Genomic DNA, 24,883 nt, shown 5'->3' on the forward strand with positions numbered 1-24,883 from the left:
TTCAAAGGATACAATATCTGGCATCATTATATTAATAATTGTTTTCAAATAGAGGATTAGAATGTGCTGACAAAGTGAGGAGCCATCTGGGTGTCAAGTTCTGCAGAGAGAAGATCTAGCTGGAACAAGTCAGGGCTGTATGTACCATCTGAATTAGATTTGGGAAGACTACAGAGAAGACGTCACCTGTAATAACTTATATTATTGTGTATTGTACCCGACTATGACCCATCATAGCTTTGGCCACTTGTAAGTTCTGCAGTAATGATGGGTGAAACTACAACTCCCAGAATCCCCTTATCACTGGTTACATCATACTTGGAGCTGTAGTTTTACATTGTAAACGCTTCTTTAGTGCTTTCCCCTTTGGTATATCTGATTATTATACTGGAAATATTTTTCTGCGATGCACGTTGGTGTCTCTCACAACAGGCTAAAATATTACTTTGGTGGAACGGGGGGGGGGGCGTGTTATGGGGTGACACCATTTTCTACCGCACTGGGTGACACCAACCCTAGCAATGCCACTGAAGAGAATGGAGCCAAATTGCAATGCCACACCCAAAGTGGAGACAGATGGCGCAGTTTTTGTAAGAAAATAGCTCTGCTTTTCTATTCCTGGATAACCCCTTTAATGAAACATAGAATGTGTCAGCAGATAAGAGCCATTTGGCCCATCTAGTTTGCCCAATATTCTGAATACTTACGTATAAATAGTCCTTGTCCCTACTTTATATGAAAGATAGCCTTATACCTATGTCTAACTTCTATGAAGAATAGTCTTATATGTTATATTCTTCATAAAAGATAGAGATAGGTGTGGAATTTTTTTTCATGTCAACTGGTTCCAGTAAGTTAAACAGATTTGTAAATGACTTCTATTTAAAAATCTTAATCTTTCCAGTACTTATCAGCTGCTGTATGCTCCAGAGGAAGTTGTGCAGTTCTTAGCAGTCTGACCACAGTGCTCTCTGCTGACACCTCTGTCCATGTCATGAACTGTCCAGAGCAGGAGAAAATCCCCATAGCAAACCTATCCTGCTCTAGACAGGTCCGGAAATGGGGAGAGGTGGCAGCAGAGAACAATGTGGTCAGACTGGAAAGAACTACACAACTTTCTCTGGAGCATACAGCAGCTGATAAGTACTGGAATGCTAAATACTTTTACATTGAAGTGATTTACAATTTTTTATTTTCTGGCATCAATTGATTTGAAAATATTTGTTTTTCACCGGAGTACCCCTTTAAGGGCAGGGCCAGTTACATTTTTGCATTTTCGCTTTATCTTGTTCGCCTTCTGAGAGCCATATAATTAAAAAAATATTATATGTGTGGGGAAATGGAAAACATTTTGAAAATTTTGGAGGGTATGGTTTTCACGCTGTTTCACGCTGTACACTTTATTTAAAATGTACAGTTTTATTTTGTACCACTAGGCTTTTTTGGGCAAAGGGATTTTGAGTCGGCCATTTTTGAGGTAGAAAATGACTGCTCTAAACCATTCAGACAAACATAGATGAAAATACCGTCCAAGCATAATGACAAAATTACCGCCTATTTTCATGGCTGAGAGTAGTATCGTCTATACCATTGCTTCCTGGCCAGGGTGCCTCCAGATGTCTTTGGCTGTCCGGACCTGTTGGAAGTTGTAGTTTCGCATCAGCTGGAGTCACCCTGGTTGAGAAAACAGGGGCAGCCTTGTGGGTCCATAGGAATCTGATACTCGTGTATAAGTAACAATGTAGTTTATACAGACTCTATAGAGCAGCATGAGCTAACTCTTAGGCTAAGTTTCCACTTGTTTTTTGGGGGGGCAAAAACGCCCAAACTTTTCACACATTAGCCCAATCCGGTGGGCACTGCTTGTGGACTCCGCAGAAAGAATTGACTTGTCTATTCTTTCTGCAGACGACTGAATCAGAATTTCCGCAACAGAAACATGTGGCACGGAAATTCTGCTGTATGAACTGTGTAATAGAATCCTATTGAAATCAAAGGGACTCTGCTACAGCGGAATGTACATGCTGAATATTCCGTGCAGACATTCTACACAAGTTCTGCCCATGTGAACCCCGCCTAAGTCAGACAGAGATCCGGACCAGTCATAATACATCTCAATGCACAGATGTTAGGAATAGGGCCCCACTACACAAATACAACAAACAAAGAAATATTGGTGGATGACAATAATCCACACAAAGTTTGTATTGTAGTACTAATCACTATTATTTGAGGCAAACTGGTAGGAGTAAATAAAATAATATCACCTAGTATACGAAAGTAGGCCAGAGAAAAAAAGCTCAACTCAACCAAATAGTGTGGCAACATACATGCCCCAATGCGTTTCACCTGGATGGTGCTGGGATCTTCAAGGGACAACCTGTGGACTAAAATACAGAGCACTGAAATACTAATGAAATAATAGCCTATACAGGTCTATACATGTACAGAGTCACATTGTTTTCAATGGGATTCTGCTGCAGGGTGCACACCACACAAGGTGAACATGTTAATTTTTTCGGCCAATTCTGCTTGAAAACGCATTGCCGTCAATGGAGACGACGCATTTCCCAGTGGTCCTAGCCCCATTAGATATTGCCGGCTGCTGCTGCATACAGAAGTTCCGCCCAGAATTTCTCTGGTTGGATATTCTGTAGTATGAATGGGCGCTTAGAGTACACAAAAGCTTGCACTTCAAGTGCTGAACTATCAAGAAAAAGTATCATGGTCAAGGAATAATATTGTGGCAAATGCTGATTACCAAAGCAGAGTGCCAGGAACGTTGAAAGCAGAAAAGAATCTATTAAGACATCTGGGTACATGATAATGTGCTGCACATTTCAAAATAAATAGTAGTTTATCACTAATAATTCAATGTGAGCAGCAGGTGGCATGGCTGTACACCTTAAACATGACTAACACATAAAATGCTAGTTATTACCCTACAGCTGCACCAGGCCCGTCGCTAAAGGACAGGCAAACCAAGCAATTGCTTGGGGCCCCAAGCTGGCCCGGTGCTTGTTGTGCTTCCTATAAGGCTGCAGTCTCCTCAGCGCTCTATAGAGAGCCCCAGGCGGCTGCAGCACTCCTGGTCACCTCCCAAGTTCCTCCCTTTCCCTGTAGCGTGGCCAAGCTCCTCCTCTTGTCAGTCTGTCCGGGTACAGCGCGGTACAGGAACAGGAGATTCAGTTTCCTGTTCCTGGCCGGACTGACAGGAAGTGTACACTGAGTGACAGCCAGGAGGTAGAGGAGCTTGGCCACGCTACAGGGTCCAAGGAAGGAGCCGGAGGAGGTAACTGAGAACATAGGTAGGGTAGGGAGGGGAAAAAAACATAGAGGGGGGGGGGAGTAAAAAAAAAACATAGGGAGGGGGGCCTCCATGTCTATTTTGCTTGGGGCCCCCAAATTCCTTCAAACGGCCCTGAGCTGCAGTTCATGGCAATACATTGAGCTGTATGTTAGACCGGATTAAAATATATGTGTTAAACTATAAAAAATGTGGAGCTTACAACCAAAAGACACGTGGTTAACTGTAATCCTCTCACCCAAGGAGAGATAGTAAAATAACAAAGAAAAAACAGCCCACAGTCCTCAGTGTCCTACCCAAAAAATTAGTGTGTGATGGACATAAGAGTCAATGGATATAAAATTTAATGTCATCAAATATCAAATAAATCTAATTCAAAAAGTAAAAATAAAACTAAAATAAAAAATGCTAATAAAATACAATAAAATACTCTGCAATAAATACCCCAGTCCCTAGCAGCTCCCCTTTCAGCACTTTTTGTTCCCCGTTCATTACCGCTTGTGCCTGATTCCAAGTGGTCTCACCAGGACCTACCCCCTCACTGTCACGCCCCCTCCATAGACATGAATGGAGGGGGTGTGACATCACAAGGGGCGTGGTGTTACGTCTCCAGTCCAGGAAACAATAAGCTTTCCGAGACTGGAGACGCAGCCCCGCATAGAATGCGCGTGCTGCACGGAGATCAAGGGGATAAGATGTCTTTGGCCGGATAACCCCTTTAAACAGTAAAGAAGAAACCATTCCTACAGGAGGGGTGCTAACATGTTTCCTCCATGCTTTCTTCTGATGTGAACAATATTAACCTATGTCAGTATAAACCATATTACAATCCTGCTGCCAATTGTATTAGCCCTAAATATAAAAATGTCCACATCAGGCAGATAGTCAATTGTTTATTATATAACAAAAACACAAAAATATAAAAACTATTTACCATGATGCTGAATTATATAGGCAGTACCACTTTAAATGGAATCCTATGACATCATGACTGAAGATTATATTATCCACAATCAACTGGACTCTGATGAGGGTTCGGGTTGGAGCTTTAAGTACCAACTTACCCTGGCTCCTGTTTTTTTTTATTATTTTCTAAGTATTCTCAATAATTTTCTCTCTTATCATATTTTCAGGTGACTTTTTTGACAGACAAGCGGTTACTGGAGAGAGAGCGCAGAGGGGGGCCATTTCGATTCAACGTGGATTTGGAACAGCCCCTGCAGATATAGACTATCCACTTTTTTTCCTCAATTATGTGAGTGAGAATTTAAAATACAGAATTATGATAAATTATATTATGTTCACACGCTGGTTTTTTAGCCATAAACGGATGAAAAGAAAGACCAAAAGCAAAAAAAATTGCTTAAAAAAGGTCTGTTTTCCGATCTTTAAAAGGTGTTCTCTGCTGCTCAGCGTTTGGAACAAAGTGTTCCGAACACTGGAGCCGGCGTCCGGAGCTCGTGAAGGCTACCACGCCCCCTCCGATAGACTTGCAGTGAGGGGGTGGGGCGTGATGTCATGAGGGGGCGGGGCTATGACATCACAAGCTCCCGACTCCAGCGTTCTGAACAGTTTGTTCCAAACGCTAAGGAGCGGAGTACCCCTTTAATGGAACGCTGGCACACTAGGTTCATCTCCTTTTTTGGTAGTATTGTGGCGGTCAAAATGACAGTGCTCCCCAAGGTGCTTTATTTTTTTTAACCCTTCCCGTTCAGGTGCCTCTTTCCTCTATACGGTCCTTCCTCTATCACCTTGATATACCTGCTAGTGTTTTCCCTGAGATGGTCAGTCAGTGGGGTCCCCATAAGCTTTTCTGTTCTGCGGACACATTGGATGTGTTTTCCCGCTTTCAGCTGGTGTCTAGGTTTGGTCTTCCCTCCTGCATATGGCTTCATTACCTCCAGGTGCGCCACCATATAGTGACTAAGTTAGGCACTACTGTTGTATCCCTACCTACTAAATTTGAGCAACTTTGCCTTCTGGGCTCGATGGTCAAAGAAATTCTCTCTGACATCTATATTATAAAGAAACTCAAGCTAAACTGCTGATGGGCTGGTATCACACCCCTAAATTATTCCATAGACTGAATCCGGCCATTCCCAGTGCTGGTGCTGTGGGACAGAGGTCGGATCGGCTTATCACATCTCCAGGTCATGCCCACTGATTGCTGGATATTAGTCAATAGTTGAACGCTTAACTTTTAAGGTCCTGGGTGCGTCTGTTCCTCTTGACCCTTGGACCTATGTCCAACAATTGTCTCCAAAAACATTGGGTAAGAAGCAGGGTGAATTATTTTTCCACATTGTTTTGGCTGCCAAGACTCTTATTGTGAAATATTGGAAAAGGACAGCCCCACCATCACAGTTGGACTTAGTTGCCCATTTATGGGAGATCCGATCCCTTCAATCCCTTATTACTTCTTTGAACAACACCAAGCCTGTGTTCTCTTCTGTGTGGGAACCATGGGACGATGATGTGGATCAGCAACAATTCTGATTCCTCTCTTTCTTCCTCCCCCCCCTCCCTTTTTTCTTGTTTGTCCCCTTTCTTTTTAATTTCGTGTTGTTTGTCGTACCTGTTTTCTGTTGTCCTATATGCTTATGCCTTATATTTCAGCTACTGTTAGGTTTATTGAGTATTTACACCCCTACTTCTCTTTGAGTTTTAATTCAGTCCTAGTCTGTGCAGGGCTACATCTTAGAGACAGGGGAGCAAATCGGAGCACAGGGGCACCCGGTAGCAGAGCAGTGGCTTAATGGGGGCATTAGAGCACCTTTCATCTAGTGGGGCCTATTATAGACATGGGGGGGTTTTCGGGGTTGCTGACCCTTTAAAGGGTGGCTGTGGTAAGAGGCAACACGAGGGGCATGGGGGTCAGGATTTTAAAGGGAGGAGTTTGGTAGGGGGTATTTAGGGGTCCGGAGGGGAGGAGGAGCCCACTCCCGGAGGAGAAGAGCCAGCGTGCTGACTGTGCTGTGCTGAATTTTTTTTTCCTGTATTGAAAAACAAAAACAAAAAATTCAATAAAAATACAATTAAAAAAGGACTGTATTTACCTTTTATCACCTTCTTTTTCATCCATTTACTACTTAAAAACGGGTCAAGACAGGCTCAGAAGTGAGTTTTGTTATTTAGAGCAGGGAATATATTCCTGGTGATTCACTGCATGTAGTTTTTTTTTATTTTTTTTTTTATAGGAGCCAATATAGGAGATTAGAGCAGATAGGATACACTGGGGCAGTCTGTGTAGATTGGGGATTGTAAAACCCTGGAATATGTGTAACTGTATAACCCTAACAAGCTAGAGCACGCTGTGTTCCAGAACAAATTCCACCGACCCAAAAAACAGGACGGCCCCTTTCACACGACAGGTATCATTCTGCTTTTTTACTGCCGGATGAAAGAAAACAGATGCAATAACTGATAATAACGGATGATAACTGATGACCATCATCCGTTATTTTTAATGTTTTTTTCTTAAAAAAACCTGATGTTGTTCATTCGTTATCATCCGTTATTACCAGTTACATCCGTTTTTTTTTAAATCAGGTTTTTAACCCTTTTTTTGTAAAGCTGTACTGACCCTGCTCAGTGCAAAATACAGATGTTTAAAAAACAGACAATAACATCCATTTCCTATAGACTTCAATGTTAAATTTTAACGACCGTTTTTTCACCATTATTTTGCCAGACCAAAAATTAGCGCATGCACCGTCTTTTGTGCTGGCAAAAATAACGGACATTAGTAAAAACGGACATACCTGATGCAAAAGGATGGTCAAAAAAATCCCATTGACAATTTGGGTTTCCTGGAAGTTTTTTAAAAATTACCTTACGTAAGACTTTGGTGTTTTTCCGGGAAAATCTTGGCGTAGTCTATGGGAGTGAATTAAAAAAAAAAGCCATGTGGGTTTTAACATTGGCGTTTTTTGCTGGCAGTTTTTATTCTTTTTTTGACAATCCACAAAATGGATGGAGTTAGCTTTTTTTAATAAAAGTAACCATAAAAAAAAAAGGAGAAAAAGATACAGTAGGGACAGAAAAAAAATGCAGGGAAGGAAATTGATATTTGGTAGAACCGAACAAAATTTGTATTAATTTTCCATCAGGGACCAATTTATATGAGCAGGCAGGGACATAAAAAATGTAGCCAGCAATATAAAAAATGGATAAAGGGGCCATTTCATTTTAAAAATAATAAATATTTTTTTTAATTAATTTTGTGAAACTTTTTATTAATAATGTTTTTTAAGTAATGTGTTTTATAAAGTGTGTGTGATTTTTAAAATGTTTCAACTTTGTTCCCTCTATTTTCAACATTATTTAGGTACTACTACTACTCCCTGCATGGAACAGACTGTTCCATGCTGGGAGCTGTAGTACCTGCACTAATAGACAGATCACAACGGGTTTCACTCCTGACACCCGTTGCGATCGTCCTTTACAATCTGGAGATGCGGTTGGCACGCCACACTTCTCCGCAATGCCTGCTGTGAACTGTACTCTGCTGTGATGTGAAGTTCTCGGATGGAGCCGGACAGTCACAACTCTCAGCTGCATATATGAATCTGCGATGTGAAGAGAACTTCACATCAGAGAGGAGTATAATGCAGGGTAGTGGAGTGGAGAGGTGCGTCGTGCCGCCCCCTTCCCCAGATTAAAAAGGACAATCGCAACGGGTGTCAGGAGTGACACCCGCTGCAATCTGTCTATTAGTGCAGGTGCTATAGCTCCCAGCAGGGAACAGAGTGTGCTCCATGTTGAGAGCAGTAGTACCTGCAGTAAGTGACAGATCGCAGCGGGTGTCACACTTGACATCTGTTGTAATCGTCCTTTATATTTCTGAGCTCTCTTCTGTGCTCGGCATCTCTGCTCTGTGTATATGTCACAAACCAGTAAAGCATACATTAAAGGGGTACTCCGGTGCTTACACATCTTATCCCCTATCCAAAGGATAGGGGATAAGATGCCTGATCGCAGGAGTCCCGCAGCTGGGGACGCCCGTGATCATGCACGCGGCACCCCGATTGTAATCAGTCCCCGGAGCGTGTTCGCTCCGGGTCTGATTACGGTCGACCGCAGGGTCGGCGGCGTGTGACGTCACGCCTCCGCCCCCGTGTGACGTCACGCTCCGCCCCTCAATGCAAGCCTACGGGAGGGGGCGTGATAGCTGTCACACCCCCTCCCGTAGGCTTGCATTGAGGGGCGGAGAGTGACATCACACGGGGGCGGGGGCATGACGTCACATGCCGCCGGCCCTGCGGTCGCCGGTAATCAGTCCCGGAGCGAACACGCTCTGGAGACTGATTACAAACGGGGTGCCCGTGCATGATCACGGACGTCCCCATCGGCGGGACTCCCGCGATCAGGCATCTTATCCCCTATCCTTTGGATAGGGGATAAGATGTGTAAGCACCGGAGTACCCCTTTAATCATGGAACACATGAGGAAGCAGGAAGCGCAGGAGGCAGTAAATGATGTCAGGTGACCAGCATATCACATGATAACTTATTTGATTTGCTGATTTATGTGTCTATCAGCCCAAAGGCAAATACGAGACAGTGAGGGGAGTTTTACACATTTAACCCCTTCCCACAGAATGACTTATATATACGTTAGGTTATGCAGCTAGTTCGCACATCCTGACGTTTATGTGTCCTTCAGTTAACCTGGCGATGTGCGGCATCACACGGGTTAACAGGCAGAAGTCCCGCTCTTACCGGCGGGAGACAAGTTCTGCAACACACCCCCCAGGACCATCTGTGAACGGTCCTGGTCAGCGTTCACTGTGATTGGTCACTGTGGTCTCAGCTGACTGGGGGGATTAGTCAGTTCAGATCCCCCGCTCTGCCCGCCCCTAGAAGTCCGGGCAGAGTGGGGGAAGATGACCCCGAGAGCTGCAGGGGCCCATGTGGCGGGGGCATACCTGAGGACTGGGAAGGTAGCGTCGGCATCAGAGGCAGCAGTGAAGATCGCTATAAAGTGATCTTCACTGCTGCTTCTAGGAGTTTCAAAACCACAACTCCCAGCAGCCTTTGGCTCTCCGGGCATGCTGGGAGTTGTAGTTTTTCAACATCAGGAGGGCCACAGTTTGGCGTCCACTGTGCAGTGGTCTCCAATCTGTGCTTTTCCAGATGTTGCAAAACTACAACTCTCAGCATGCCCAGACAGTCCAGGCATGCTGGGAGTTGTAGTTCTGTAACTTGTGGCCCTTCAGATGTTGACGAACTACAACTCCAAGCATGCCTGGGCAGTCTTGGAATGCTCTGAGTTGAAGTTTTGCAACATCTGGAGGGCTACAGTTTGGACACCATTACATAGTGGTCTCCAAACTGTTCTCCTCCAGTTGTTGCAAAACGACAACTCCCAGCATGCCCTTCGGCTGTCTGGGCATGCTGGGAGTTGTAGCTTTGCAACAACTGGAGGCACACTGGTTGGGAAACATTGTCTGTTTCCTAACTCAGTGTTTCCCAACCTGTGTGATTCCAGCTGTTGCAAAACTATAACTCCCAGCATGCACTGAAAGACAATGCATGCTGGGAGTTGTAGTTTTGCAACTGCTGGAGGCACACAAGTTGGGAAACACTGAGATAAGCAACAAACTCTCAGTGTTTTGCAACCAGTGTGCCTCCAGCTGTTGCATAACTACAACCCCCAGCATGCATGGACAGCCAAAGGGCATGCTGGAAGTTGTAGTAGTATGCCTCCAGCTGTTGCATAACTACAAGTCCCAGCACTCCCTTCTGCTGTCACTGCATGCTGAAAGTTGTAGTTTTGCAACAGCAAGTTTAGATGCAGCAAGTTTTCCACTGCAGCTCAAACTCCCAGCGGGAAACTTCCTGTGAACCGCGTGTGAATGTACCTTAAAAACACTACACTACACTATACTACACAAAATAAAGGGTAAAACACTACATACACATACCCCTACACAGTCCTCTCCCCAATAAAAATGAAAAACATCTTGTATGGCACTGTTTCCAAAACAGAGCCTCCAGCTGTTGCAAAACAACAACTCCCAGTATTGTCGGACAGCCATTGACTGTCCAGACATGCTGGGAGTCTTGCAACAGCTGGAGGCACCCTGTTTGGGAATCACTGGCGTGGAATACCCTTATGTGCACCCCTATGCAAATCCCTAATTTAGGCCTCAAATACGCATGGAGCTCTCTCACTTTGGAGCCCTGTCCTATTTCAAGGCAACAGTTTAGGGCCACATATGTGGTATTTTGGTACTCTGGAGAAATTGCCTAACAAATTTTGGGGGGCTTTTTCTCCTTTTACCCCTTATTTCAAGGCAACAGTTTAGGGCCACATATGGGGTATTTTGGTACTCTGGAGAAATTGCCTAACAAATTTTGGGGGGCTTTTTCTCCTTTTACCCCTTATTTCTCCTTTTACCCCCTTATTGTAAAAAATGTGAATTTTTTTACACTAACTTGCTGGTGTTGCCCCATACTTTTCATTTTCACAAGAGGTAAAAGTAAAAGAGGACCCCCACAATTTGTAACACAATTTCCCCTAAGTACGGAAATACCCCATATGTGGACGTAAATTGCTCTGCGAGAGCAAAACAAGGCTCGGGAGTGAGAGTGCACCATGTACATTTGAGGTGATTTGCACAGGGGTGGCTGTTCGTTACAGCAGTTCTGACATAAAAAAAAATACCCCCATTTTTGAAACTACACCCCTTAAGTAATGTAACAAGGGGTATAGTGAGCCTTAACTACCCACAGGTGTTTGAAGAATTTTCGTTAAAATTGGATGTGAAAATGAAAATTTTGAATTTGTTCACAAAAATTTCACTAAAATGCTATCCCAAATTTTTCATTTTCCCAAGGGGTAATAGGAAAAAAAGCCTCCCATAATTTGTAACACCATTTCTTCTGAGTAAGGAAATACCCCATATGTGGATGTAAGGTTCTCTGCTGGTGCATTACAGGGCTTAGAAGAAAAGGAGCGCCATTGGGCTTTTGGAGAGAGAATTTGGCTGGAATTGAAGGCCATGTGCATTTACAAAGCCCCCAGGGTGCCAGAAAAATGCCCTCCCCTCACATGTGACCCCATTTTAGAAACTACACCTCTCACAGAATGTTATAAGGGGTGTAGTGAGCATTTACACCCCACAGGTGTCTGACAGATTTTTGGAACAGTGGTCCGTGAAAATGAAAAATATTATTTTTCATTTGCACAGTCCACTGTTCCAAAAGTCTGTCAAATGCCAGTGGGGTGTAAATGCTCACTGCACCCCTTGTTACATTTCGTGAGAGGTGTAGTTTCCAAAATAGGGTCACGTGTGGGGGGGTCCACTGTTCTCGTAGCATGGGGGCTTTGTAAACGCACATGGCCCTGACTTCCATTCCAAACAAATTCTCTCTCCAAAAACTCAATGGCGCTCCTTCCCTTCTGAGCATTGTAGTTCACCCACAGAGCACTTTACATCCACACATGGGGTATTTCCATACTCAGAAGGAATGGGGTTACAAATTATGGGGGGCATTTTCTCCTATAACCTCTTGTAAAAATGGTAATTTGGGGATAAAAATGAATTTTAGTGAAATTTTTTTTCATTTATTTACACATGCGACTTTAACGAAAAGTCGTCAAACACCTGTGGGGGGGTTAAGGCTCACTGTACCCCTTGTTACGTTCCTTGAGGGGTGTAGTTTCCAAAATAGTATGCCATGTGTGTTGTTTTTGTTTTGTTTTTTGCTGTTATGGCGCCATAGGGGCTTCCTAAATGTGACATACCCCCCCAAAAACCCTCTCAGAAAAATTTGCTTTCAAAAAGCCAAATGTGGCTCCTTCTCTTCTGAGCATTGTAGTTCGCCTGCAGAGCATTTTACATCCATACATGGGGTATTTTCATACTCAGAAGAAACGGGGTTACACATTTTGGGGGGCATTTTCTCCCATTACCTCTTGTACAAATGGTAAATTTGGGGCAAAACTTTTCACATCCGACTTTAACAAAAAGTTGTCAAACACCTGTGGGGTGTTAAGGCTCACTGTACCCCTTGTTACGTGCCTTGAAGTGTCTTGTTTCCAAAATAGTATGCCTTGTTTTTATTTTTTTATTTTTTTTGCTGTTATGGAACCATAGGGGCTTCCTAAATGTGACATGCCCCCCTAAAACCCTTTCAGCAAAATTCACTCTCCATAATCCCATTGTCGCTCCTTCGCTTCTGAGCCCTCTAGTGCACCCAGAGAGCACTTTACGTTCACATATGAGGTATTTCCTTACTCAAGAGAAATTGGGTTAAACCTTTTTGGGGGGCATTTTCTCCTTTTACCCCTTGTAAAAATTCAAAAACTGGGTGTACAAGAACATGTTATCGTAAAAAATTGAGATTTTGAATTTTCTCCTTCACTTTGCTGCTATTCCTGTGAAACACCTAAAGGGTTAACAAACATTCTGAATATCATTTGGTATACTTTGAGGGGTGCAGTTTTTATAATATGGTCATTTATGGGGTATTTCTAATATGAAGACCCCTCAAATCCACTTCAAAATTCACTTTTGTGAAAAATTGGAAAATTGCTTCTGAACTTTGAAGCCCTCTGATGTCTTACAAAAGTAAAAACATGTCAACTTTATGATGCAAACATAAAGTAGACATATTGTATATGTGAATCAATATATAATTTATTTGGTATGTCTATTTTCCTTACAAGCAGAGAGCTTCAAAGTTAAAAAAAAAATGCAACACTTTCACATTAATCATAACATTTTGGAATTTTTCAAAAACATATGATGCAAGTATCGATGGAAATGTACCACATTGATAAAGTAGAATATGTCACGAAGAAACAATCTTGGAATCAAATTCATCAGTAAAAGCATCCCAGAGTTATTAATGCTTAAAGTGACAGTGGTCAGATGTGCAAAAAATGCTCTGGTCCTGGTTAAGGTCAAAATGGGCTTGGTCCTTAAGGGGTTAAACGCTCACAAGCCGTTCCATGCGTGCAGTCAAATTGGTAGAGAGATAAAGTGAAGTAGAGAGAAATAGGACGGAGATAGGGAACAAACAGAAACAATCAGTGTGTGAACATGAGCAGGAATCCTTATCCTAACTATAACATCTGCAGTGCATAAGTCCTAAAGGGGCTATACAGAATCCACAGCAAAGAAGTGATCATTCACAGCCTCTGTGTGTGGCTGATCACAGGGGGACCTCCTGTCTGTTCCTACAGAAGCCTCATCGTGTACCACAAAGCCCAGCAAGCCGTTTTCAAGGCTCATGCAAAAAAAAAAAAAAAAAAAAAAAACAAGTACTGAACAGAGAAAAGTCGTGCTGTAGTTGACCTGTATGATAACAATACAAATCTAAAGCACCATAAACACAGCATAGTGCCTTTGCTCACATCTTCAGGAATTATTCGCGCAAACAGTATACCTACAGGTTGTACAGCGGCTAACTAAAAAGGGTGTCCAATTAAAATGCATCAGCCTTATAAAGACACTGCATTTATTTTCTTGATTCAATTAAACACATTGGGGGGTATTTATCAACCAATTTACGTGTCGTTTATTGCGTATGTTTAGTGCATTTTTTTTGGCACAGTGTCTTTTTGCACCAAAGTTTGGCTCATTCTCTACACTGTCATTATATAAACTTGCTAGGATTTTGACGGTCCTGTGTATGATTTTTGCAGTGGTCAGTAATTTATCAATTGCATCAATTGTATTTTGGCGCTAATTTGCCTGTTTTTATATGCATGGTTGGCGCAAATCACCGCCAACAATATTTTGGCAAGGAAAAGACACATATCAGAAGGTAGAATATGGTATGCGCCAAAGTTAGTAAAATACATGCGCCAAAAGATAAATTTGGCGCACGTCCGTAAAAAAACCAAAGTAAAAAAAAAGGGGTAAAAAGAAACTGACAACAGGTAGAAATGATAAATACCCCCATTATATCTTCCTAGTTGTGTGATAGCAGCAAAATAAAAAGCGCTTACAAGTGACAAGCTTTACAGGCCTTGTAAGGACACTGTACGTTTATTTTCCTGGTTCAATAAAACACACATTATATCCTCCCAGTTGTGTCATAGCAGCGAACTAAAAAGCGTGTGCAAGCGACATGCATTTGCCTTGTTAAGCCGCTGTTCATGAATATTCTTTGTTTCATATCTACTTATTATATCTACCTGGTTGTTGTGACATAGTAGTACAATTAAAAACATGCACATCCAACACGCATTATCCTTCTAAAGCGACTATGTTTTTTATTCTTGGCTTAATCAATCTTGCCTTAGGCTAGGTTTCCACTTGTTTTTTTTTTTTTTTACAAAAACGCCAATAAAAACATCCATTCTGCCGCATGGCATTTTTTGGGTGAAAAAACGCTGCGGGCAGATGTTAGCTGCAAGTCAATAGTAAACTGCAAAATGCCAAATCCACTTGGCGTTTTTCAGTTTGGCGTTTTTTAAATCCTTTTGGTGTTGGCTCCTTGGCAGTTTTTAAAAAACGAACTCTTGTCGAGACTTTGGCGTTTTTTCGGGAAAATCTTGGCGTTTTTCTCCCATAGAAGTCTATGGGAGTGAAAAAACGCCAAGAAAAACGCCATGTGGGTTTTAACTTTGGCGTTTTTTCAGGCGTTTTTTATTCTCTTTTGGACTTAAGCGATCCAAAAAAGTGATGGAGATACCTTTTTTTATTAAAATATAGTAGGGTACTATTAAAAAATAATAAAAAAGATACAGTAGTGCTGGAAAAAATTGTATTTAACGAAATTTATCTTTTTTATAACAACATTTTTTATTAATTTTTAAACAGGGATCAATTTATGTGGGCAGGTAGGGCACTAAAAATGTAGCCGACAATAATAAAAATGTAGTGTGTGTGTGTTTTTTACTTTTAATTTTTTTTTACATTTTTTAGGTAGTACTACTACTCCCATCATGGAGTACAAGTTACCTGTACTAATTGAAAGATCGCCGGGGTCCGTTGCGATCCTCCTGTATAATGTATAGATGTGGCCAGCCGCTCTTCTATGGTCCCCTGCACTGCCGTATATATACACCTTTTCATATTTCCCGCAGAGAGCTGTGATTGGTCAGATGGTTCCAGCCAATCACAACTCTGTGGGAAATATGAATAGGTGTATATAGGTCAGTGCATGGGACCATAGAAGAGCTGCTGGCCGCATCTATACATTACACAGGAGTATCACAGCTAGTGTCAGGAGTTACACTCGCTGCGATCCTCCTGAAGTGACTGTCGGGATCAGCTGTTCTCAAGGCTGCAGAGCCGGTAGAACAGCTGATGCTGAGCAGTATATATACATCGTATACCTACTGCCCAGCAAGAACTTACAGTGAGCCTGCAACGTGTATACAGTAGTCACATTGCTGGCTCACTTAACCCCTTGCTGAGCTGTGCGCTAAGCCAGCCCGGCAAGGAAAGAGTTAACTTACACTGCTGGACAGTGTAGGTTAACTCTTTGGGCAGTATACACTATATACAGCTAACTATAGATAACTGTATATAGTGTATACAGAAGATGGAGAAGTCCCCTTACCTCCGTCCAGTCCCCACGGGTCCGTGTAACTCTGCCCCCTAGTGATGACGTCATTAGGGGCAGAGCTATAGACGGGATCCAGGCTGGTAAGGGTATACGGCTCTGTTAAAGGGGTTCCCCAATGCCCTGTCTTCCGGAGCTCCGCTCGCAACGTCCGGAAGTTTATTACTCCGAACGCTGTGTGCAGGCTTCCGTGCTCGAGGCTGCCCCCTCGTGACATCACGCCCGCCCCCTCAATGAAAATCTATGGGAAGGGGGCTCGACCGAGGGGGTGGTTGTGACATCATGAGGAGGCGAGCGTGACATCACGAGGGGCCGCCTCGAACACGGAAGCCCGCTCACAGCGTTTGGAGAAATAAACTTCCGGACACTGCGAGCGGAGCTCCGCAAGGCAGGGCAGTGGAGAACCCCTTTAACATTGTCTGTTTTGGATAATGTGAACAGACCCTTCTGCCAGTGTCTACCCAGACAGGGAGACTCCAGCTGTTGCATGCTGGGAGTTGTAGTTTTGCACCAATTGGAGGCTCCCTGTTTGGGAAGACATTGCATTATGGGCGCTCTCCCCTGCGGAGAGTGCAAAAAATATCCGAACCCATTTTTTTTCCTTCTCATTTCAGATCCATGTATGCAGAGGATTACGGCAGAGGGCTGTGGGGGAGTGCAGAGGGCTGTGGGGGAGTGTTTTTAAAATAAAATAATTTTTCCAATGTGTTGTGTTTTTTTTAAATTGAATTTTCAGACATAGTAATGGAGGCTGTCTAATATATGGAATCCATTACTAAGCCGGGGCTTAGCGTTAGCCCCAAAAACAGCTAGCGCTAACCCCCAATTATTACCCCGGTACCCACCACCACAGGGGTGTCGGGAAGAGCCGGTACCAACAGGCCCGGAGCATCAAAAATGGCGCTCCTGGGCCTAGGCAGTAACAGGCTGGCATTATTTAGGCTGGGGAGGGCCAATTACAATGGTCCTCGCCCACACTGTTAACATCAGGCTGTTTCTGCTTTGTTGGTATCTGGCTGATACTGAATATACAGGGAACCCTATGCGTTTTGTTTTTTTCATAAATAAATTTTAAAAAAATGCATAGGGTTCCCCCTATTTTCAGTATCAGCCAGATACCAACCAAGCAGCAACATTACCAGGGTGGGCGAGGACCATTGTTACTGGTCCTCCCCAGCCTAAATAACGCCAGCCTGTTACTGCCTAGGCCCAGGAGCGCCATTTTTGACGCTCTGGGCCTTTTGGTACCTGCTCTTCCCGGCACCCCTGTGGTGGTGGGTACCGGGGTAATAATTGGGGGTTAGCGCTAGCTGTTTTGGGGGCTAACGCTAAGCCCTGGCGTAGTAATGGATTCCGTCAATAACACCGGCATCCACTACTAAGCCTGAAGATTCAATTAAAAAAAAAAACACATTGGAAAATTATTTTATTTTAAAAAAAACACTCCCCCACAGCCCTCATTAACCATTTTATTAAAATTAAAAAAATCCCGTTCATCCATCATAATCCATCGAATCCGCTGTAATCCTCTGCAGACACGAATCTGAAACGAGAAGAAAAAAAACACAAAAAATGGGTTAGGACATTTTTTGCACTCTACGCAGGGGAGAGTGCCCATAATGCAATGTCTACCTAAACAGGGAGCCTCCAATTGGTGCCAAAGGCTGTCTGGGCATGCTGGGAGTTGTAGTTTAGCAACAGCTGGAGTCTCCCTGTCTGGGTAGACACTGCCAGAAGGGTCTGTTCACATTATACAAAACGTATAATGTTAACAGAGCTTCAGACCCTTACTAGCCTGGAGCCCGTCTGTATCTCCGCCCCCTAATGACGTCATCACTAGGGGACGGAGCTACACGGACTGGCGGGGACAGAAACGAGGGAGGTAAGAGGACCTCCTGTTCTGTATACACTATATACAGCTATCTATAGATAGCTGTATATTCTGTATACCGCACAAAGGGGCTATAGGAGCAGGGAGTCCTGTCAGTATAGTGACAGGATTCCTGGCTCCTGTACAGTATACAAGGGTACACTATTCACTCCTGTATACTATATGGCCGGGGAGGTGAGTAGTTATGCTGTACATCTCCCTACACTCTGTGGACCGGGCGCTCAGCATCCGACCCACAGAGTGGTCCCTGAAGACAGTGAGAAAAGTTCCACAGGGGACAAATTTGGCTGTTTCCACACACCAGGGAAAACGCCAGAAAAAACGCAAGAAAAACTGTCAAAACTCAGGAAAAACCTGTGGCAGTTTTTCTGGCGTTTTTGCTGGCGTTTTTTTAGGTGTACAAAAAAAAAACAAGTGGAAACCTAGTCTTAGGCCTACCTGGTTGTAAGATAACAATGCAGTTCAAAGCGGTGAAAGTTAAAGTTTACCAGAAGGTGAGTGAAAAATCCCCCAAAAAGATCAAAATAATCTCAAAATCTTTTACAATACCCCAAAAATATGTCTGGTAAGGGAATTGTCCATCCTAAACGCTTTGTTTCCTCATCTCTGTCTTTGCTTCCCCCCACTGCTGCACAAAAAGATAGCACTAGCCACAAGGAAGAGTTGTGTCTCAGTCAGCCTTTGGAGCATGTTGCTGAGGTGTTGGAGAGGGACTGCAGTGGCCGAGCCAATGGGACTGGTGGTGGTAGGAGTGGTGAGGATACTGTAAGGCATCATGGTGGATGTGCTGAGGGAGAACAAGGAGGCAACGATCACACATCAGAAGTTCTTACTGACAGAAGTGGTGGGGATGATGGTGGGGATCCTTTAAAGAGGAGGCCAAAGCCCATTTTGACCTTAAAGGGGTACTCCGGTTGTAAACAATTATTTTAAATAAACTGGTGCCAGAAAGTGAAACAGATTTGTAAATTACTTCTATTTAAAAATCTTAATCCTTCCAGTACTTATCATTGTTGTATACTATAGAGGAAGTTCTTTACTTTTTGAATTTCTTTTCTGTCTAACCACAGTGCTCTCTGCTGACACCTCTGTCCATGTCAGGAACTTTCCAGAGCAGGATAGGTTTGCTATGGGGATTTGCTCCTGCTCTGGACAGTTCCTGACATGGACAGAGGTGTCAGCAGAGAGCTGTTACGCCGAGCGCTCCGGGTCCCTGCTCCTCCCCGGAGCACTCGCGGCGTTCTCCTCTCTGCAGCGCCCCGGTCAGACCCGCTGACCGGGAGCGCTGCACCAACACTGACGACGGGGATGCGATTCGCATAGCGGGACGCGCCCACTCGCGAATCGCATCCCAAGCCACTTACCCGTCCCGGCCCCCGGCTGTCACGTTCTGGCGCGCCCGGCTCCGCTCTCTAGGGCGCGCGCCAGCTCTCTAAGATTTAAAGGGCCAGTGCACCAATGATTGGTGCCTGGCCCAATCAGTCTAATTAGCTTCCACCTGCTCCCTGTCCATATAACCTCACTTCCCCTTCCCTTCCTCGCCGGATCTTGTTGCCTTGTGCCAGAGAAAGCGTTTAGTGTTGTCCAAAGCCTGTGTTCCAGACCTTCTGCTGTTGCCCCTGACTACGACCTTTGCTGCCTGCCCTGACCTTTTGCTACATCCGACCTTGCTCTTGCCTTGTCCTTCTGTACCACGCCTGTCTCAGCAGTCAGAGAGGTTGAGCCATTATCGGTGGATACGACCTTGGCGCTACCGCCGCTGCAAGACCATCCCGCTTTGCGGCGGGCTCTGGTGAATACCAGTAGCAACTTAGAAACGGTCCACCGGTACGGTCCACGCCAATCCCTCTCTGACACAGAGGATCCACCTCCAGCCTGCCAAATCATAACAAGAGCACTGTGGTCAGACAGAAAAGAAATTCAAAAAGTTAAAAACAAAACCTCTGTAGTATGCAGCAGCTGATAAGTACTGGAAAGAATTTTTTTTTTCAAATAGAAGTAATTTACAAATCTGTTTAACTTTTTGGCACCAGTTCATTTAAAAAATAGTTTTCCACCGGAGTACCCCTTTAAGGACCAGAGCATTTTTTGCAAATCTGACCTCTGACACTTTATGCATTAATAACTCTGGGATGCTTTTACTTATCAATTTGATTCCAAGATTGTTTTTAGTGACATATTGTACTTTAAGATAGTGGTACATTTTTGTCAATACTCATTTCTTGGTGAAAAATTCCAAAATCTGAATTTTTAAGTGAATTTGTGAACAGTTTTGAAGTGAATTTGAGGGTCTTTATGTTAGAAATACCCCATAATGGACCCCATTATGAAAACTGCACCCCTCAATGTATTTAAAATAACATTCAGAAAGGTGTTTCACAGGAATAGCAGAAACATGGAGCAGAAAACTCAAAATTTCTTGTAGACACTTTTTTTTCTTTTCTTTTGGGGTAAAAGGAGAAAAAGCCCCCAAAATCTGTAACCCAATTTCTCTCGAGTAAGGAAATAACTGTGGGTGTAAAGTGCTCTTTGAGTGCAGTAGAGTGCTCAGAAGGGAAGGAGGGATAATGAATTTTTGGAGAGTGAATTTTGCTGAAATTATTTTTGGGGGCATGTTGCATTTAGGAAGCCCCTATTGTACAAGAACAGCAAAAAAAATGGCACACAATTTGGAAAACAAACTTTTGTTAAAGTGGAATGTGAAAATGAAAAATATGCTTGTTTTTTGTCCACTAAAATGCTGTTTTTTCCCCAAATTGTTCATTTTCACAAGGGGTAATAGGGGAAAATGCCCCCCAAAGTTTGTAACCCCCTTTCTTCTGAGTATGGAAATACCTCATATGTGGATGTAAAGTGCTCTGCTGGCGCACTACAATGCTCAGAAGAGAAGGAGTCACATTTGGCTTTTGGAAAGCAAATTTAGCTGAAATGGTTTTTAGGGGGCATGTTGCATTTAGGAGGCCCCTATGGTGCCAGAACATAAAAAAAAAAAATTGCTTATTTTTGTTAAAGTTAGATGGGAAAATGACATTTTTTTTTTCACTATAATTCTGGTTTTTCCCCAAATTTTTCTTTTTCACAAGGGGTAATAGGAGAAAATGCCCCCCAAAATTTGTAACCCCATTTCTTATGAGTGTGTGTGGTGGAGTGGGGAGTGTGTGTGTAAGTGTTTGGTGTGTGCACTAAATAACGGTGTGTGATTTACAATCACACACACCGTTATTCGGGGGGAAAATGGTCTGCGCCCCCAGAAAGATAGGGGGCAGACTGCAGCACCCTGATACACTAATAGGGCCCGGGTCACACAGCAAAGGGTCACTTTTTTTGAACCTTTCCCTAGCACAATGAAGGCTCTCCCTGCACTAAGAAGTGCCTGATGCCACTCACAGTGCCCAGACAGGCACCGATGGCACAAGGGGGGTTTCTGCCTCACTAACACCGCTCTGCTCACCGTCTTTCATGGGTGGGTGGGCAAAGAGGAGGAAGTGGGGCATTAACCTGACCACTGGGGATGTTCCTTCTGACCAATAACTGCGCTCCTGGAGAGTTGGCGTCACCGCAAACTCCCACTAGCGACAGAGGGTGATTGGTGGTGTGAATTACACCACCGATCACCCTCCTCTTCTGGGTCACCATAGACCCAAATGACGGAATCGACAAGAATCGCTGGTCTGAATTGTCTCGGAACAACCCTTCCACCCCCCAGGCGTTGTCATGGGATGCCTGCTGAACGATTTCAGCAGGCATCCTGTTCACCGCCGGTACAGGTACGCCCTTGGTCCTTAAGTCCCAGAACGCAACGGTGTACCCTTTGTCCTGGAGGGGTTAAAGTTCAATATTAAAAAACATATATTATAGGATATACTGAAACATGGGTGGTCCCAGATACTCAGATTGGAAATCTGATACAGACAGGTATGGTCTGCAAGTGTCTGCTAAACAGAGTAAAGTGCAAGTGCCATAAATATAATTCCAAGCATCTACACAACAGCAGCAATATCCACATGTCAGGAGCAATCTGAAGGACTACAGGGACGCCAACCCCTACGACCATTTCAGAATAAAACTTCTTCTTCCGAGGATTAATCTGGTAGGTATATATGCAGTGCAAAAAACAATCACATTGTGCATCTTATATTACATAATACCTAATTCAGGCATGAAAACACGAGTCATGCTGCTGTTGCCATAACTCCAACCCCGAATAGGCTTCCAGCAGGATTCATGTACTAGTCACATAATTACGCCACTGGTACATATAGAGATGTTGTGTGAACGAGAATGTGCAGACCATATACATAGATTAATACAGTCTCCACTTGTTAGCTCCCTACGCTATCTAGGGGCTGTATAAAAAATAGCTGTCGGTAAGGCAGCATAAAATAAAGTGACTCACAACGCCCTCTAGTGTCCATACCATATATAGCAGCATGGACAAAGTAAAAATAAAAAACACCCTGAGGCTAAGTTTCCACTTGTTTTTTTTTCTGGCAGTTTTTGGAATACTACCACTGCAGTTTTTGAGCCAAAGCCAGAAATGTATTCAAAAGGAATAGGACATATAAAGGAATGACCTACACTTCTCCTCCCTTATGGATCCACTTCTGACTTTAGCTCAAAAACTGCAGTGGCAGATATCCAAAAACTGCCAGAAAAAAAAATCAAATGGAAACTTAGCCCCCAGATTTTGAACAAATTAAAAAGAGAGAAAGAAAGAGTGAAGGTACAGAGGAATTGTGAGAGAAGTGAGTGAAGGAAGGGAGAAGGTTTAATGTGCAAGAGATAAGAGAAGGAGGGAGGCAGCGGCAATGAGAGACCATGGAAGCAAATTGCCCAAACCGGCTGTGGATCAGGTGAGCAGAGCTTTGACTGCCATCTTGACTCATCAGACCTCTGTGATAAGTCTTTGTAAGCCTCCAGTATTGATCACAGCATTTGAAGGGTCAATGGTGGGCATCAGTGTGATCTCTGATATTTGCCATTAGCGGTGATCAGCAGCCGGGACCTGTGGTCTATGATGACAGCTCGTGCGCTCGCCTCATAGTCCTGATGTGACTCAGGATGTACATGTATGTCCTGGTGCGTTAGTACCAGGCAGCCAGTAAATACCAGTAGGTCCAGCGTTCCCTAGGGGTTCAAGGGTTTTTTCCATGAAGATGAATAGGTCTTAACTGATGTATTATGTGAAATTATACATATTTGCAAATGCAAGTTATTATGAGAAATCAATTTATTTTTTTTAGGAAGCCAGACCAATATAGACTGGGCGCATTCTCCTCATGGATGACTTACACTATGCAACACGGAAATAAGCCTCTGCACTAATGACTGCTGGGAAATGGAGTTTAGAGCAAATCATGTGACAGTCAGAAGCTCCACCCACCACACTGATTATAAAAAGGGGAGGGGATAAAAGAGGAGGAGGAGACAAGGATAATATCAGGTCCGCATTCTTTTTCAGAGGAAGACATTTATTAGCATTCAAGCTAACTAAATATTAAATGACAAATAACCGAAGTAATGAAAGGATGCACTCACCGGGTTAATTTGCTTGAAGGAATATTTATTCACAGACAGCATACAAACGTACAGCGGGTAGAAACAGAGGAGCAGCCTCACAGCGACAGACTGTTTCCTGCGCCCAAGCGCACTTCCTCGGGTGCAGGAAACAGTCTGTCACTGTGACGCTGCTCCTCTGTTTCTACCCGCTGTATGTTTGTATGCTGTCTGCGAATAAATATTCCGTCAAGCAAATTTACCCGGTGAGTACATCCTTTCATTACTTCGGTTATTTGTTATTTGATTCTACTACATTGGGAGTGCACCCCGTTTGGTACCCTCTGAGGGCAGCTGGTGTCTACGAGTCCAGTGGTCATGTGGTATTGGCAGCAGTGCCGAACTCCTCTGTTTCTATATGAAACTTTAACTATATTTTAAGTTTGCTGTGGAAAGTGGATGATGGTAAAAACCCTTTAAGTAAAGTAAATGGTTTCACCTTTTCACAAGGTGGTTAGTTTCACTTCATAATCATACATGAGCAACTGTGAAATCATGGACATCAAGCAGATGCGCCAAATTTTCAATGTACTTATTGCGGAAGAATCTAAAATAACTCTCATATTAACCATTTCATTCTCGGTGCAATGTATGGCTAAAATATTAGCGCCAAACAATGGTGAACTGTGTTTGTATACATCTTAGATAACATTTTCATGCACAATGTCATGAAAGTCTTGATTGCTTGTCTTTGTAAATACTATGTGCCACAGAGCTTTGCTGGATCCTTTGTCACCTGTTTATTCTTTGGATATGTTATTTACAATGTCAATAATAATACAGTTTTAAAAAGAAATTGAAACACACAGTAATTTTGTGGCTTTTTAACCTGTTTTCATTTCATGTGCGGAAATATTTTATTAATTCCCCCACTGACTGTGAATATTATTGTGGAAATAGGGCTTAGGCCTGAGAAGGGACTGTAGAAAGCACACTTATAATAGTTTATGTCACAGCGCCCTCTAGTGGATTTATGCCTAAAAAAAAATGTTTCACGGGACTTATTTGGCGTTGTGGTTTTTTATCGGTACTACTTTTGTTTTGTTGGGACTTTTTGATCACTTTTTATTAATTTTTTTCTGACATTTGATGTAACCAAAAATCTTCAATTCTGGCATTCAGTACTTTTTTACGTTTACGCCATTTGCAATGCGGGACATAAACATTTTTTTTATAGTTCAGCCATTTCGCATGTGGTGCTACCAAATATCAGTTATTTAAATTTATTTCTGGTAAAGAGGGGGTAATTTTAATTTTTATATACCGTATTTATCGGGGTATACCACGCACCGGCCTATAACACGCACCCTCATTTTACCAAGGATATTTGGGTAACAAAAGTTTTTTACCCAAATATCCATGGTAAAATGAGGGTGCGTGTGTGAGGGTACACCCCCAGGAAAGGCAGGGGGAGAGAGGCCGTCGCTGCCCGCTTCTCTCCCCCTGCCTTTCCTGGGGGTCTAGAGCCCTGCTGCCGGCCCTTCTCTCCCCCTGGCTATCGGCTATTGCCCCGTTGCCTCCCCCATCCCCGGTGGCATAATTACCTGGGTCGGGTCCGCGCTGCTACAGGCCTTCGGTGTGCGTCCCCTGCGTCGTTGCTAT

At 43.5% G+C, this 24,883-nt stretch overlaps 1 long non-coding RNA gene across 1 annotated transcript in view; it reads left to right on the forward strand.

The window, feature by feature from the left end:
• LOC130296362 (uncharacterized) overlaps window positions 1–23,162 on the forward strand; it is a 75,999-nt gene extending 52,837 nt beyond the window's left edge. The window contains exons 3-4 of the long non-coding RNA XR_008849195.1: window positions 4,441–4,562; window positions 22,969–23,162. This is a non-coding gene — a long non-coding RNA (uncharacterized LOC130296362). The remainder of the gene's footprint in view (window positions 1–4,440; window positions 4,563–22,968) is intronic.
• Window positions 23,163–24,883: the final 1,721 nt, after the last annotated feature.

The sequence above is a fragment of the Hyla sarda genome, chromosome 12 (genome assembly GCF_029499605.1).
Source record: "Hyla sarda isolate aHylSar1 chromosome 12, aHylSar1.hap1, whole genome shotgun sequence".
Taxonomy (NCBI): domain Eukaryota; kingdom Metazoa; phylum Chordata; class Amphibia; order Anura; family Hylidae; genus Hyla; species Hyla sarda.